General features: G+C 44.2%; 1 long non-coding RNA gene across 1 annotated transcript; it reads right to left on the bottom strand.

Annotated features, from left to right (window-relative positions):
• Positions 1 to 10,529: 10,529 nt before the first annotated feature.
• Positions 10,530 to 14,350, bottom strand: LOC147979844 (uncharacterized). Its single transcript, XR_015619029.1, has 2 exons — positions 13,761 to 14,350; positions 10,530 to 10,820 (listed from the first exon to the last, which is right to left on the bottom strand). It is a non-coding gene; the product is annotated as an uncharacterized LOC147979844 (long non-coding RNA).
• Between the last annotated feature and the right edge of the window lie 349 nt (positions 14,351 to 14,699).

Raw genomic sequence — 14,699 nt, forward strand, 5'->3', positions numbered from 1 at the left:
TCTTTTGCTAGCCTTCACCTGTACTAAGCGGGAATACTGCTTGTGCATCCAATTCCATAAACCCCAAAGTTGTTCCATATGAGTCCACCATACCTACATATATACGGTATCTACCTGTCGTTCCAAGTAAATTTGTATGTGCCAAACTCTAAACCTTCAAATAAACATTATGTTTTGTATGCTCGAATAGCTCATGTATCAACTAGGGTTGTCTGTATCTTCCATGTTAGGCGGGTTATTCTCAAGAGGAGTGGACTCCGCTCCTCACTCACGAGAAAATGGCTGGTCACCGGGATGCCCGGTCCCATGCTTTATGCAAATCAAATCAAAATAAGTGCAAACAAAACTCCCCCGGGACTCTTGTTACTTGGAGGCACTCGTTGTTTCGAGCAAGCCATGGATTGATGCTTGTTGGTGGAGGGGGAGTATAAACTTTACCATTCTGTTTGGGAACCGCCTATAATGTGTGTAGCATGGAAGATATCGCCATCTCTCGGTTGTTATGTTGACAATGAAAGTATACCGCTCAAAATATTATTCATATCTATTTCAAAACCGAGCTCTGGCACCTCTACAAATCCCTGCTTCCCTCTGCGAAGGGCCTATCAATTTACTTTTATGTTGAGTCATCATCCTCTTATTAAAAAGCACCGGTTGGAGAGCACCGCTGTCATTTGCATCCATTACTTTTAGTTTACATTGAGTATGACTTGACTGGATCTCTTTTACCATGAATTACAATGTCTAGTCAGTCCTTGATCTTTAAAGGTGCTCTGCATTTATGTTTTGCGGTCTCAGAAAGGGCTAGCGAGATACCATCTTGCTATATCATATCATGATTGTTTTAAGAAAGTGTTGTCATCCAAGATTTATTATTATTGCTCGCTAGTTGATTATGCCATTGATATGAGTAAACATGAGATCCAAATGTCATTGCGAATATGGTTAGTTTATAATCTTTGCTGAAAACTTGAATGCTGACTTTACATATTTACAACAAGAGCAAACAGAGTTTGTAAAAGTTTTTCTTTATCACTTTCAGTTTATCAACTGAATTGCTTGAGGACAAGCAAAGGTTTAAGCTTGGGGGAGTTGATACGTCTCCGTCGTATCTACTTTTCCAAACACTTTTGCCCTTGTTTTGGACTCTAACTTGCATGATTTGAATGGAACTAACCTGGACTGACGTTGTTTTCAGTAGAATTGCCATGGTGTTATTTTTGTGCAGAAATAAAAGTTTTCGGAATGACCTCAAAATCAACGGAGAATTATTTTGGAATATATAAAAAATACTGGAAGAAAGATCCATGTCAGGGGGGCCTCCACCTGTCCACGAGGGTGGGGGGCGCGCCTGCCCACCTGGGCACGCCCCCCTACCTCGTGGGCCCCCTGACGCTCCACCGACCTCAACCTTGACTCCATATATTCACTTTCGAGGAGAAAAAACGAGAGAGAAGGATTCATCGTGTTTTACGATACGGAGCCGCCGCCAAGCCCTGAACTCTCTCGGGAGGGCTGATCTGGAGTCCGTTTGGGGCTCCGGAGAGGGGAATCCGTCGCCATCGTCATCATCAACCTTCCTCCATCATCAATTTCATGATGCTCACCGCCGCGCATGAGTAATTCCATCGTAGGCTTGCTGGAGGGTGATGGGTTGGATGAGATTTATCATGTAATCGAGTTAGTTTTGTTAGGGTTTGATCCCTAGTATCCACTATGTTCTGAGATTGATGTTGCTATGACTTTGCTATGCTTAATGCTTGTCACTAGGGCCCGAGTGCCATGATTTCAGATTTGGACCTATTATGTTTTCATCAATATATGAGAGTTCTTGATCCTATCTTGCAAGTCTATAGTCACCTACTATGTGTTATGATCCGGCAACCACGAAGTGACAATAATCGGGACCACTCCCGGTGATGACCGTAGTTTGAGGAGTTCATGTATTCACTGTGTGTTAATGCTTTGGACCAGTACTCTATTAAAAGGAGGCCTTAATATCCCTTAGTTTCCAATAGGACCCTGCTGCCACGGGAGGGTAGGACAAAAGATGTCATGCAAGTTCTTTTCCATAAGCACGTATGACTATATTCGGAATACATGCCTACATTACATTGATGAATTGGAGCTAGTTCTGTGTCACCCTATGTTATGACTGTTACATGATGAACCGCATCCGGCATAATTCTCTATCACCGATCCATTGCCTACGAGTTTTCCATATATTGTTCTTCGCTTATTTACTTTTCCGTTGCTATTGTTATCATCACTACAAAACACCAAAAAAATTACTTTTGCTACAGTTACCTTTTACCACCGTTACCACTACTATCATATTACTTTGCTACTAAACACTTTGCTGTAGATATTAAGTGTCCAGGTTTGGTTGAATTGACAACTCAGATGCTAATACTTGAGAATATTCTTTGGCTCCCCTTGTGTCGAATAAATAAATTTGGGTTGAATACTCTACCCTCGAAAACTTTTGCGATCCCCTATGCTTGTGGGTTATCATCGGGCAAGTTGCCCCGGCAAGGCTCTTGTCGAGGCTGCAGAGGCCGTCCCGGCAAGGGCCTTGCCGGGGGAGTCCACCTCGCCCTCCTGATCTTCATCTCTTTGGCTTGGCGTTGTTCTAGTTGTCTTGTGGCCTCTGCTTCCTCCCTTTGCCCCGCTAAGTGTGGCCGCAGGTGCGGCTCTGACTGCCCGTGCACAAGTAGAGGGGTAAAAAGGAGAGCCCCTACTTTTGTACACCGACAAGAGGCTATTTTACATTAGCTCGCTTGATAAATGGAGGACCCAAGCCTACGAGAATGCCAAGTTGTTTAAAGAAAAGGTTAAAAGATGGCATGACAAGAGGATACAAAAGCGTGAGTTTAATGTAGGTGATCATGTTTTGCTATACAACTCTCGTTTAAGATTTTTTGCAGGAAAACTTCTCTCTAAATGGGAAGGTCCTTACATTATCGAGGAGGTATATCGTTCCGGAGCCATCAAGATCAACAACGCCGAAGGCATAAATCCAAAGGTGCTAAGCGGTCAAAGAATCAAACACTATATCTCAAGGAATCCTATAAATGTTGAGACCAACACAATCAATACTGTAACATCGGAGGAGTACATAAGGGATACTTTCCAGAACGTTTCAGAGTCCAAAAAGGAATAGTTATGCGGTACGGTAAGTAAACTGACTCCAAAACCTTTCCAATTACAATTTTTCTCCATTTTGAATTTTTTTTTAAAATTAGGAAAATTATAAGTACTCCGAAGAGCGCACGAGACATCCATAAGGGTGGAGGGCGCGCCCCCTGCCTTGTGGCCACCTCGTGTGCCCTCCGGACTCCGTTTTCTTGCACCACACTTCTTTTGGTCGATAAAAATTCAGTATATAATATTCCGAAGGTTTTGACCACCGTACCATGGCAAAATCCCCTATTTTCGGTTTGACTTGTTTCTACAGTAGATTTAGAGCAATATGTCGTCCCAAGATTCGGAGGGAGAGAGCTATGTATCTGATTACATTGCAGACCCCAAGGTCTATGGGGATTTGGAGCATTATGGTTGGACCCCAGAGGAAGAAGAAGACTATGATCCAAAGGGAAAGGAGGATACAAGCTCAGATGAAGATGAAGTCCCGCTACCTCAACCTGGGGACATGCATGTGGAGTTCAAAAAGTCAAGTCTCCCTAACAAAGCAAATAAACCTAAGATCGAGTTTATCCCTTTTCGTCTCTTGCAGGAAAACAAACAGGAACTATGTAAAAGGATACTAAGGCTTGAGCAGGAGATCGGTGACCTAAGGGAGGAAACTTCTATGCTCAAGCGCAAACAGAGGAAGAGGGACACTACATCAACAAATCCATCATCACCACCAACAAACAAAGAGACATAAATACATGGGTATGGGCATTCCCCTTGGCAACTGCCAAGCTTGGGGGAGATGCCCCTGTATCATATCACCATCACACCTTTACCTTTATCATTTTCCTTAGTTTGATCCTTTTGATTATATCTTGATCTAGTATAATAAAGTTTTTAGTATGATCTAGCTTTGAGTTTTGTTTCAATATCTATCTATCTAATCGAGTCCGTGAGTTATATATAATAAATAGTAGTTTTGAGTTGAGGGCTTTGTTATCTTGCTATGATCTTGAGGGAATTAAATAAAAGAAAGAATAAAAAGATCATATATTGATCTTATGGGAAGTAATGACTTCACATATAAAGAGTATGATGAAAAAAAGTTGTTGAGAGTTGACAAACATAGTTTTGGTCATTGTTGCAATTAATATGAAGTAATAAAGAAAGAGAGGCTTCACATATAAATATACTATCTTGGACACCTTTTGTAATTGTGGGCACTCATTAAAATATGACATGCTTAAAGGTTGATGTTGGACAAGGAAGACAACATAATGGTTTATGTTTTCTTATATCCGAATAGAAGTTATATTGTCACAGATCCTCCAACATGTTGAGCTTGCCTTTCCCTCTCATGCTAGCCAAATTCTTTGCACCAAGTAGAGATACTACTTGTGATTCCAAACATCCATTAAACCAGTTTTGCCATGAGAGTCCACCATACCTACCTATGGATTGAGTAAGATTCTTCAAGTAAGTTTTCATCGGTGCAAGCAATAAAAATTGCTCTCTAAATATGTATGATCTATATATTAGTGTGAAGAAAATGAGCTTTATACAAATTTGTGATATGGAAGACATAAAAGCGACGGACTACATAATAAAGTTCTTTACCACAAGTGGAAATATAAAGTGACATTCTTTTGCATTAAGATTTTGTGCATTCAACCATAAAAGCGCATGACAACCTCTGCTTCCCTCTGCGAAGGGCCTATCTTTTACTTTTATCTTCTACCCTGATACAAGAGTCATGGTGATCTTCACCTTTCCTTTTTACACTTGTTCCTTTGGCAAGAACTATGTGTTGGAGAGATCCAAATATATATATCCACTCGGATGTAGGTTTTCATAAAGTATTATTGTTGCCATTACCCTTGAGGTAAAAGGTTGGGAGGTGAAACTATAAGCCCTTATCTTTCTCTATGTCCAATTGAAGCTTTGAACCCATAAGTATCGCGTGAGTGTTAGCAATTGTGAAATACTAAATGATAGTTGAGTATGTGGATGATGTCTACTACGCAACCTTCTTCTTGTAGACTCGTGTTGGGCCTCCAAGCGCAGAGTTTTGTAGGACAGTAGCAAATTTGCCTCAAGTTGATGACCTAAGGTTTATCAATCCGTGGGAGGCGTAGGATGAAGATGGTCTCTCTCAAACAACCTTGCAACCAAATAACAAAGAGTCTCTTGTGTCCCCAACACACTCAATACAATGGTAAATTGTATAAGTGCACTAGTTCGGCGAAGTGATGGTGATACAAGTGCAATATGGATGGTAGATATTGGTTTTTATAATCTGAAAATATAAAAAAAGCAAGGTAACTAGTAACAAAAGTGAGCAAAAACGGTATTGTAATGCTTGAAAACAAGGCCTAGGGTTCATACTTTCACTAGTTCAAGTTCTCTCAACAAAGATAACATAATTAAATCATATGGAAATCCCTCAACATGCGACAAAAGTCACTCCAAAGTTCCTATCACGGAGAACATAAGATGAAATTGCTTGTAGGGTATGAAACCACCTCAAAGTTATTCCTTCCAATCAATCCATTGAGCTATTCCTATAAGTGTCACAAACAGCCCTAGAGTTCGTAGTAAAACAACACTATGTGACACACATCAATCAACCCTAATGTCACCTAGATACTCCAATGTCACCACAAGTATCCGTGGGTCAATTATACGATATGCATCAAACAACTTCAGATTCATAATATTCAATCCAACATAAAGAACCTCAAAGAGTGCCCCAAGATTCCTACCAGAGAATCAAGGAAAAAAACATGCATCAACCCCTATGCAAAGATTACCCAAATGTAACCTCGGGAATCCGCGAGTTGAGTGCCAAAACATAGATCAAGTGAATCAATAGAGTACCCCATTGTCACCACGGGTATCCCACGCAAGACATACATCAAGTGTTCTCAAATCCATAATAGTATTCAATCCAATAATAATGAAACCTCAAAGGTAAAACTCAATTCATCACAAGAAGATAGAGGGGGAGAAACACCATATGATTCAACTATAGTATCAAAGCTAGCGGTACATCAAGATCATGCCAAATCAAGAACACGAGAGAGAGAGAGAGATCAAACACATAGCTACTGGTACATACCCTCAGCCATGAGGGGGAACTACTCGCTACTCGTCATGGAGATCATCGGGATGATGAAGATGGCCACCGATGATGGTTTCCCCCTCCGGCAGGGTGCCGTAACGGGCTCCCGATTGGTTTTTTGTGGCTACAGAGGCTTGCGGCGGTGGAACTCCCGATCTAGGTTTATTTCTGGGGGTTTCTATATTTATAGGAATTTTTGGCGTAGAGGGGGGTCCATGAGGCGACGACAAGATAGGGGGGCACGCCCTCCATCCTTGTGGAGGCCTTGTGGCTCTTCTGGCCAAACTCTTTTGCTTTGGGGGCTTCTTCTAGTCCATAAAAAATCATCATAAATTTTTAGCTCATTCGGACTCTGTTTGATATTCCTTTTCTGCGAAACTCAAAAACAAGGAAAAAACAAAAACTGGCACCGGGCTCTATGTTAATAGGTTAGTCCCAAAAATCATATAAATGCATATAAAACATCCAAGATGGATAATATAATAGCATGGAACAATCAAAAAGTATAGATACATTGGAGACGTATTAGTGGACTTGCTGAAAAGCTCTTATATTGACTCTTTCCAATGTTATGATAAATTGCAATTGCTTCAATGACTGAGATCATAGTTTGTTAGTTTCAATGAAGTTTCTGATTCATACTTTACCTTGTGAATGAATTGTTACTTTAGCATAAGAAATTATATGGCATTATATGTTGCTATTCTAAAGATGATCATGATGCCATCATGTCTATATTTTATTTTATCGACACCTCTATCTCTAAACATGTGGACATATTTTTCGATTTCAGCTTTCGCTTGAGCACAAGCGAAGTCTAAGCTTGGGGGAGTTGATACGTCCATTTTGCATCATGCTTTTATATTGATATTTATTGCATTATGGGCTATTATTACACGTTATATCACAATATGTATGCCTATTCTCTCTTATTTTATAAGGTTTACATGAAGAGGAAGAATGCCGGCAGCTGGAATTCTGGACTGGAAAAGGAGCAAATATTAGAGACCTATTCCGCACAACTCCAAAAGTCCTGAAACTTCATGGAGAATATTTTTGGAATATATAAAAAATATTTGGCAAAGAAAGCACCAGAGGGGGCCACCTACCATCCACAAGGGTGGAGGGCGCGCCCTACCCCCTAGGTGCGCCCTCCGGTCTTGTGGGCCACCTAGAAGGCCCTCAACGCCCATCTTCTGCTATATGGTGTGTTTTGACCTAGAAAAAATCAAAAGGAAGCTTTCGGGACGAAGCGCCCCCATCTCGAGGCAAAACATGGGCAGAATCAATCTAGGGCTCCGGCAGAGCTGTTCTGCCAGGGAAACTTCCCTTCCGGGAGGGGGAAATCGAAGCCATCGTCATCACCAATGATCCTCTCATTGAGAGGGGGTCAATCTCCATCAACATCTTCACCAGCACCATCTCCTCTCAAACCCTAGTTCATCTCTTGTATCTGATCTTTGTCTAGAAACCTCAGATTGGTACCTGTGGGTTGCTAGTAGTGTTGATTACTCCTTGTAGTTGATGCTAGTTGGTTTATTCGGTGGAAGATCATATGTTCAGATCCTTAATGATAATTAATACTCCTCTGATTATGAACATGAATATGCTTTGCGAGTAGTTACGTTTGTTCCTGAGGACATGGGAGAAGTCTTGTTATTAGTAGTCATGTGAATTTGGTATTCGTTCGTTATTTTGATGAGATGCATGTTGTCTCTCCTCTAGTGGTGTTATGTGAATGTAGAATACATGACACTTCACCATTATTTGGGCCTAGGGGAAGGCATTGGGAAGTAATAAGTAGATGATGGGTTGCTAGAGTGACCGAATTAAACCCTAGTTTATGTGTTGCTTTGTAAGGGGCTGATTTGGATCCATATGTTTCATGCTATGGTTAGATTTATTTTAACTCTTCTTCCGTAGTTGCGGATGCTTGCGAGAGGGGTTAAACATAAGTGGGAGGCTTGTCCAAGGAAGGGCAGCACCCAAGCACCGGTCCACTCACATATCAAATTATCAAAGTAACGAACGTGAATCATCCGAGCATGATGAAAACTAGCTTGACAATAATTCCCATGTGTCCTTGGGAGCGCTTTGCTTTATATAAGAGTTCGTGCAGGCTTGTCCTTTGCTACAAAAAGGATTGGGCCACCTTGCTACACCATGTTTGCTTTTGTTACTTGTTACCTGTTATGAATAATCTCATTATACAACTATCTGTCGCTGATAAATTCAGTGCTTGCAGAGAATACCTTGCTGAGAACCGCTTGTCATTTCCTTCTGCTCCTTGTTGGGTTCGACACTCTTGCTTATTGAAAGGACAATGATAGATCCCCTATACTTGTGGGTCATCACTCTACCCTTCTTCAGATCGCCGGCTGTATCATCTGGATCATCATCATCACCGTCCTCCCCCCTCCGGATGCTACTCTCTGGCAGCCCAATGTTGTTGTTGTTGTCCGTCATCGTTGGTCTGGGTGTAGGACTGTTGCGTAGCCGTCTGGGTGTGTAAGACTATTGTTGCTGGTAGTTGCCGAACTGGGTGGGATCCGAGTCTTGCACCTGCCCGTCCTCATAGTCCCCTCCTCCTCCCTCGCCTCCGTCATGGATTATATCGAGCACCTCCTGATAACCCACAAGTATAGGGGATCGCAACAGTTTTCGAGGGTAGAGTATTCAACCCAAATTTATAGATTCGACACAAGGGGAGCCAAAGAACATTTAAAGGTATTAGCAGCTGAGTTGTCGATTCAACGACACCTGGAGATTAATTATCTGCAGCAAAGTGATCGGTAGCAAAGTAGTATGACAGTTTGATAATAGTAGCAACAGTAACGGTAATGGTAACAGTGATAACAGTAATTTGGTAGCAAGTGTAACAGTGATGATAGCAGTAATAACTTAGCAAGAACAATATGAGATAAATTCGTAGGCATTGGATCGATGACTTGTTGGATGATATTCATTAAGAGACCGTTATAACCTAGGGCGATACGGCACTAGCTCCAGTTCATCAATATAATGTAGGCATGTATTCCATACATAGTCATACATGCTTATGGAAAGAACTTGCATGACATCTTTTGTCCTACCCTCCCATGGCAGTGGGGTCCTATTGGAAACTAAGGGATATTAAGGCCTCCTTTTAATAGAGAACCGGAACAAAGCATTAACACATAGTGAATACATGAACTCCTCAAACTACGGTCATTACCGGGAGTGGTCCCGACTATTGTCACTCCGGGGTTGCCGGATCATGACACGTAGTAGGTGGCTATAACTTGCAAAATTGGATCTAGAACATGGATATAATGGTGATAACATAAACGGTTCAGATCTGAAATCATGGCACCCGGGCCGAGAGTGACAAGCATTAAGCATGGCAAAGTCATAGAAACATCAATCTTAGAACACAGTGAATACTAGGGATCAAGCCCTAACAAAACTAACTCAATTACATGATGAATCTCATCCAACTCCTCACCGACCAACGAGCCTACGAAGGAATTACTCACTCCCGGTGGGGAGCATCATGGAATTGGCGATGTAGAAGGGTTGCTGATGACGAAGAACGGATATCCCCCTCTTCGAAGCCCCAAACGGACTCTAGATCTGGCCTCCCGATGAAGAACGGGAGGTGACGACGCCTCCGTCTCGTGGATCACGATAATTCTTTCCTCCTTATTTTTTTCTAGAAAAATAGGATTTTATAGCATCGGTTTCAGGGTCTGCGGGGCCACCAGGTGGGTGCCAGGAGAGGGGGCGCGCCCTAGTGGGTTGTGCCCACCCAGGTGCCCCTCTCTGGTAAGTCTTGGCTCCAGAAATTCTTGTTTATTGTATAAAAATTCACCGCAAAGTTTTATTCCATTCTGAGAACTTTTATTTCTGCACAAAAACAACACCATGGTAGTTCTGCTGAAAACAACGTCAGTCCGGGGTTAGTTTCATTCAAATCATGCAAATTAGAGTTCAAAACAAGAGGAAAAGTGTTAGGAAAATTAGATACGTCGAAGACGTATCAACTCCCCCGCGCTTAAACCTTTGCTTGTCCTCAAGCAATTCAGTTGGTAAACCGAAAGTGAAAAAGAAAAACTTTTACGAACTCTTTTGTTCTTGTTTGCAAAAATAAGCTTAAACAACACCCAGGTTTTCGGCCAACACTATAACTAATGTGACGCCCTCGATTCAATCATACACTAATCATACACGCAAATGTGTACGATCAAGATCAAGGACTCACGGGAAGATATCACAACACAACTCTAGACACAAATTAAAATAATACAAGCTTTATATTACAAGCCAGGGGCCTCGAGGGCTCGAATACATAAGCTCGAATACACAAGAGTCAACGGAAGCAACAATATCTGAGTACAGACATAAGTCAGACAAGTTTTCCTTAAGAAGGCCAGCACAAAAGCAACAACGATCGAAAAGGCAAGTCCTCCTGCCTGGGAGCCTCCTAACTACTCCTGGTCGTCGGCGGCCTCCACGTAGTAGTAAGCACCCTCGTGGTAGTAGTAGTAATCATCGGTGGTGTCGTCTGGCTCTTGAGCTCCACCATCTGGTTGTGACATCCGGAAAGAATGGAAAGGAGAGAAAAGAGGGAGCAAAGCAACCGTGAGTACTCATCCAAAGTACTCGCAAGCAAGGATCTACACTACATATGCAACATTATCAAAGGAAGGCTGTATATGTGGACTGGGCTGCAGAAATGCCAGAATAGAGAGAAGGCCTAGTCCTATCGAAGACTAGAATCTTCAAGCAGCTCCAAGCATCTTGCAGCATCAGAAGAGATAAGAGTAGCATAAAGTAAAGTAGTAGTAGTATCATCAACCTCGGCCAGAGATCCTTCCTCGACTCCCTGCGAGAAAGCAATCCCAGAGCCATACTATCCATTTCTCATCACAAGTATTCAGTTCTAGTTGTATCAATCGGGATACAACTCCAAGTTTCCGTTACCGTCGGACAGGCTATCGATAGATGTTTTCTTCCCTGCAGGGGTGCACCAACTTACCCACCACGCTCGATTAACTCCGGCCGGACACACTTTCCTGGATCATGTCCGGCCTCGGCCAAACAATACGCCGCAACCCGATCTAGGTTTAATAGAGAGGTCAGCACGCCGGACTAAACCTATGCCCCTAGGGGTCATGGGCCATCGCCCCGGGAACTCCTGCACGTTGCGAACACGGCCGATGAGCAGACCTAGCTATCTCCTTCAAAAAGGCAAATGCTTACAGTCCAACCCGGCGCGTGCCGCTCAGTCGCTGACGTCTATTAAGCTTCGGTTGATGCATACGACGTAGAACGCCCATACAATGCCCATGTGATGGTTAGTGCTATCAGGCCAGAGGCCCCTCGGATCAAATATCCAAACCGTTAGTGTGTTGGTAGTGCGGTCACGAGCAGAGACTCATGAAAGATGTGACCCCGTCGCCCCATCTCGAGTACTTGCGGCAAGGGCTAAGAATGCCCGGCCAAGCCTCGTAAGTATCTCGCGGGCACCTTCCAGGTCAACCCGACTCCACATCACTCGCTATTAAGCTCACACGGGTACCCCTCAGGGCCGACCCGTCTTTAGTAACATGGTTCAGTGTAAAGTTATAGTAACCATAGTAACTGTGTGTCTAACACCAAGGGGAAAACCTGAGGAATCACCCTTGGTGAATTCCACCTGATGTAATCACCAAGGTGAACGTAAGAGGATCCACCCTCGGGGTTCACACTTGAAGGGTTGCACGATAGAGCCGTATTGAAAGTGGTTAAGGAGGAAATCACCCTCGATGACCACGACCGAATAGCCACACTACAGAGATCTCATCAGGAGTGATGTAAGAGGTCCCACCCTCGGCACTCGATGGTAACTCTGTAGAGTCGAGCAACAAAAGGGGAAAGTGATGTGCGGTGTCGAGGCCTGGTGTTCAATCCCGTTGATCGGGTCTTCAATGATGAAGCGGGGGCAACAAGGACGAGGTGGGGGTCACTGATGGATCACTAACCAACCTATACTAAGCAGTTTAGGATAAGCAGGTAAGGTACAACAGCAGATACAAAAGCAGGCTATGCATCAGAATAGGAGCAAACAATTATAGTAGCAAAATCTAATGCAAGCATGAGAGAATGGAATGGGCAATATCAGGATGATCAAAGGGGGGGCTTTCCTGGTTGCTCAGACGAGAAGGAGGGGTCGTCGGTGACGTAATCAATCACATGGGCATCAGCATCGTCACGGGGTCTACCGAAGAGAAGAGGGGGAGAGAAACAGTAAATACATAGCAAGCAAGTGCATAACAGGATAACAAGCAGAGCTAGACGTGTTCTAACGCGGTGCTGCACGATACCGGCGAAGGGGGAAGTCAACCGGGAATGTTTTTCCGGTTCCGGACCTATGTCAGACAGATGACCGGAGGGGGAAAGTTTCATGTTCAGCATGCTAGGGGCATGTGATAGATGAACAGACCGCATATTCGGATTCATTGGATTTTTCTGAGCAACTTTCATATAGAAAATATTTTCATCCGAGTTACGGATTATTTTATATGATTTTCTAAAGTTTTAACAAAAAATATGGAATTTCCTAAAATTGGCTAAAGTCTGAGAATTATTCAGTTTTAACACCACTTAGGTGTTTTCCAAAGGCTATAACGAATGTTATGTAGTTCTAATGAAGACACTTCCTATATGTGTTTTAGTCTACAGCAATAGCACTACAAGGCCATGCCCTTTGATGGCACACCAAGTCCCTGTAACTTGTTCATTTTCTGCTCTCAAGTTGCTATGGCAGTATATTTGTTTTTAGTTTTTCCAGTTAATAGAACATAGACTTTTGTCATTTTCATAGGAATTAAACCAGGCAATTTTTGGATTTGGTCCAATGGAACGTTTTGAACCTTGTATACTAGCTTCTCGTATTTTTTTATTCCTATTAACAATTGTTTTGCCGGAGTTTAGGGGTTGTCAAGAGGGTTAGTCATCGTAGATTTAGAAAAGCTAGCTAGCTAGCAGCTACAGTAGCTAGTAGTAGTATAGACAGAGCAGCGTTGGCAAGGAAAGAAGCAGCAGAAGTGCGGCAGCAAGCAGAGCATCAGCGCGGGGAGCAGCGAGCAGGCGGCCGCGTGGCTGGGCGCCGCTGGGTGGGGCACGGCGCGGCCAGAGGCTGGCGCGGTCGGGCGGAGGCAGGCACGGGCGGTAGCAGGCGGGGCTGCGCGGGCGCGCGCGGTGGCGGCAGGCGACGGCAACAGCGGTCGCGGTTGGCTGTGCGGGGGGCCGGCCAGGTGAGGAGGGCACGATGGGGCGTGGCGCGGACGGCGCGGGTCGCGGCCAGGTGCAGTTGGGCACGTGCAGGGGCACACGGGGCGCAGTTACACGAGACAGAGGGGCCGCGGGCAGCAGCGAGACGCGGCCGGAAGCACGGCGAATGCAGCTCCGGGCAAGACGATGTGCGGCGGCCTACAGCGTGTAAAACGAAGGGGGCATGAGGAGAAGCAACGGCGAAGCTCACAGTGAGGACGACGGGTCGGGAAGTGGGCTCGAAGAAGGCTTGAAGACGACGATCCTTGGCGGGGATCCATGACGACCGAAGGTGGAAGGCGGAGCCGATCCCATCGATGTAGGGCTCTGTGCTCGAGTCCAATGGCACAGGCGATCTCGCGGACGGCGAAGGTTCTCCCTGACGTGGCCTCCGGCGAGGGAGAGCACGGTGGCCGCGTCCATGGCATCGGCACGGCGACAGATGTGCACGAGTGCTCGTGCGAGAGGGAGAAGGGAGCGGAAGTGAGAGGAGAGTGGGCGAGATCTAGGGGAAATCGAGGCGCCTGGGGGGCGGTCTAATCCTCCCGTCGGTGGCATACGGGGCGCGGTGCCGGGTCCGGCGGGGACGAGCGGGAGCCCCCTCCCGGTCGGTCGTACAGGGGAGGAGAGGGAGAGACGACCCGGGGAAGGGTTGGACCGGTTGGTCCAGTTGGGCTGCCTTGGCCTTTTGGGCCAAGGGGCCCAGGGGGTCTTTTTTTTTCTTTTCACCTTTTCTCCTTTTAGGTTTATGTTTTCTTTTTGTTTTATTAAAACAGAGACAGAGGGAAAAGTTTGGGCTACCAAAATACCTTGAAAAAGGTGGGACTAGACCACTTAAATTCTTTGTAGTATTTGGCACTGCCACAAATAGTTTGAGGGACAATTGAAACCAATTGGAATTTTCACAAATAAAATAGCATTTTAAAAATGCTGAAATAGCACGGTTCTAATCGCTAAAGTCCATCTTGGCTTGGAGGTGATGTTGGTTCCCTTAAAAATTAAATGTTATGGAATTTTGGGTCAAAGATGAACTACTTTGCAGCAACTTTCGTGCAACTTCATAATTCGCTTGCAAATTGAGTTTGACTTGAAAGTGGAAATTTCAAAGGATATTTGAATCAAAGGTGATCAAGCACTGTTTACTAAAATG

The sequence above is a fragment of the Triticum urartu genome, chromosome 3A, assembly GCF_056163025.1.
Source record: "Triticum urartu cultivar PI428250 chromosome 3A, HENAU_Tu73, whole genome shotgun sequence".
Taxonomy (NCBI): Eukaryota; Viridiplantae; Streptophyta; class Magnoliopsida; order Poales; family Poaceae; genus Triticum; species Triticum urartu.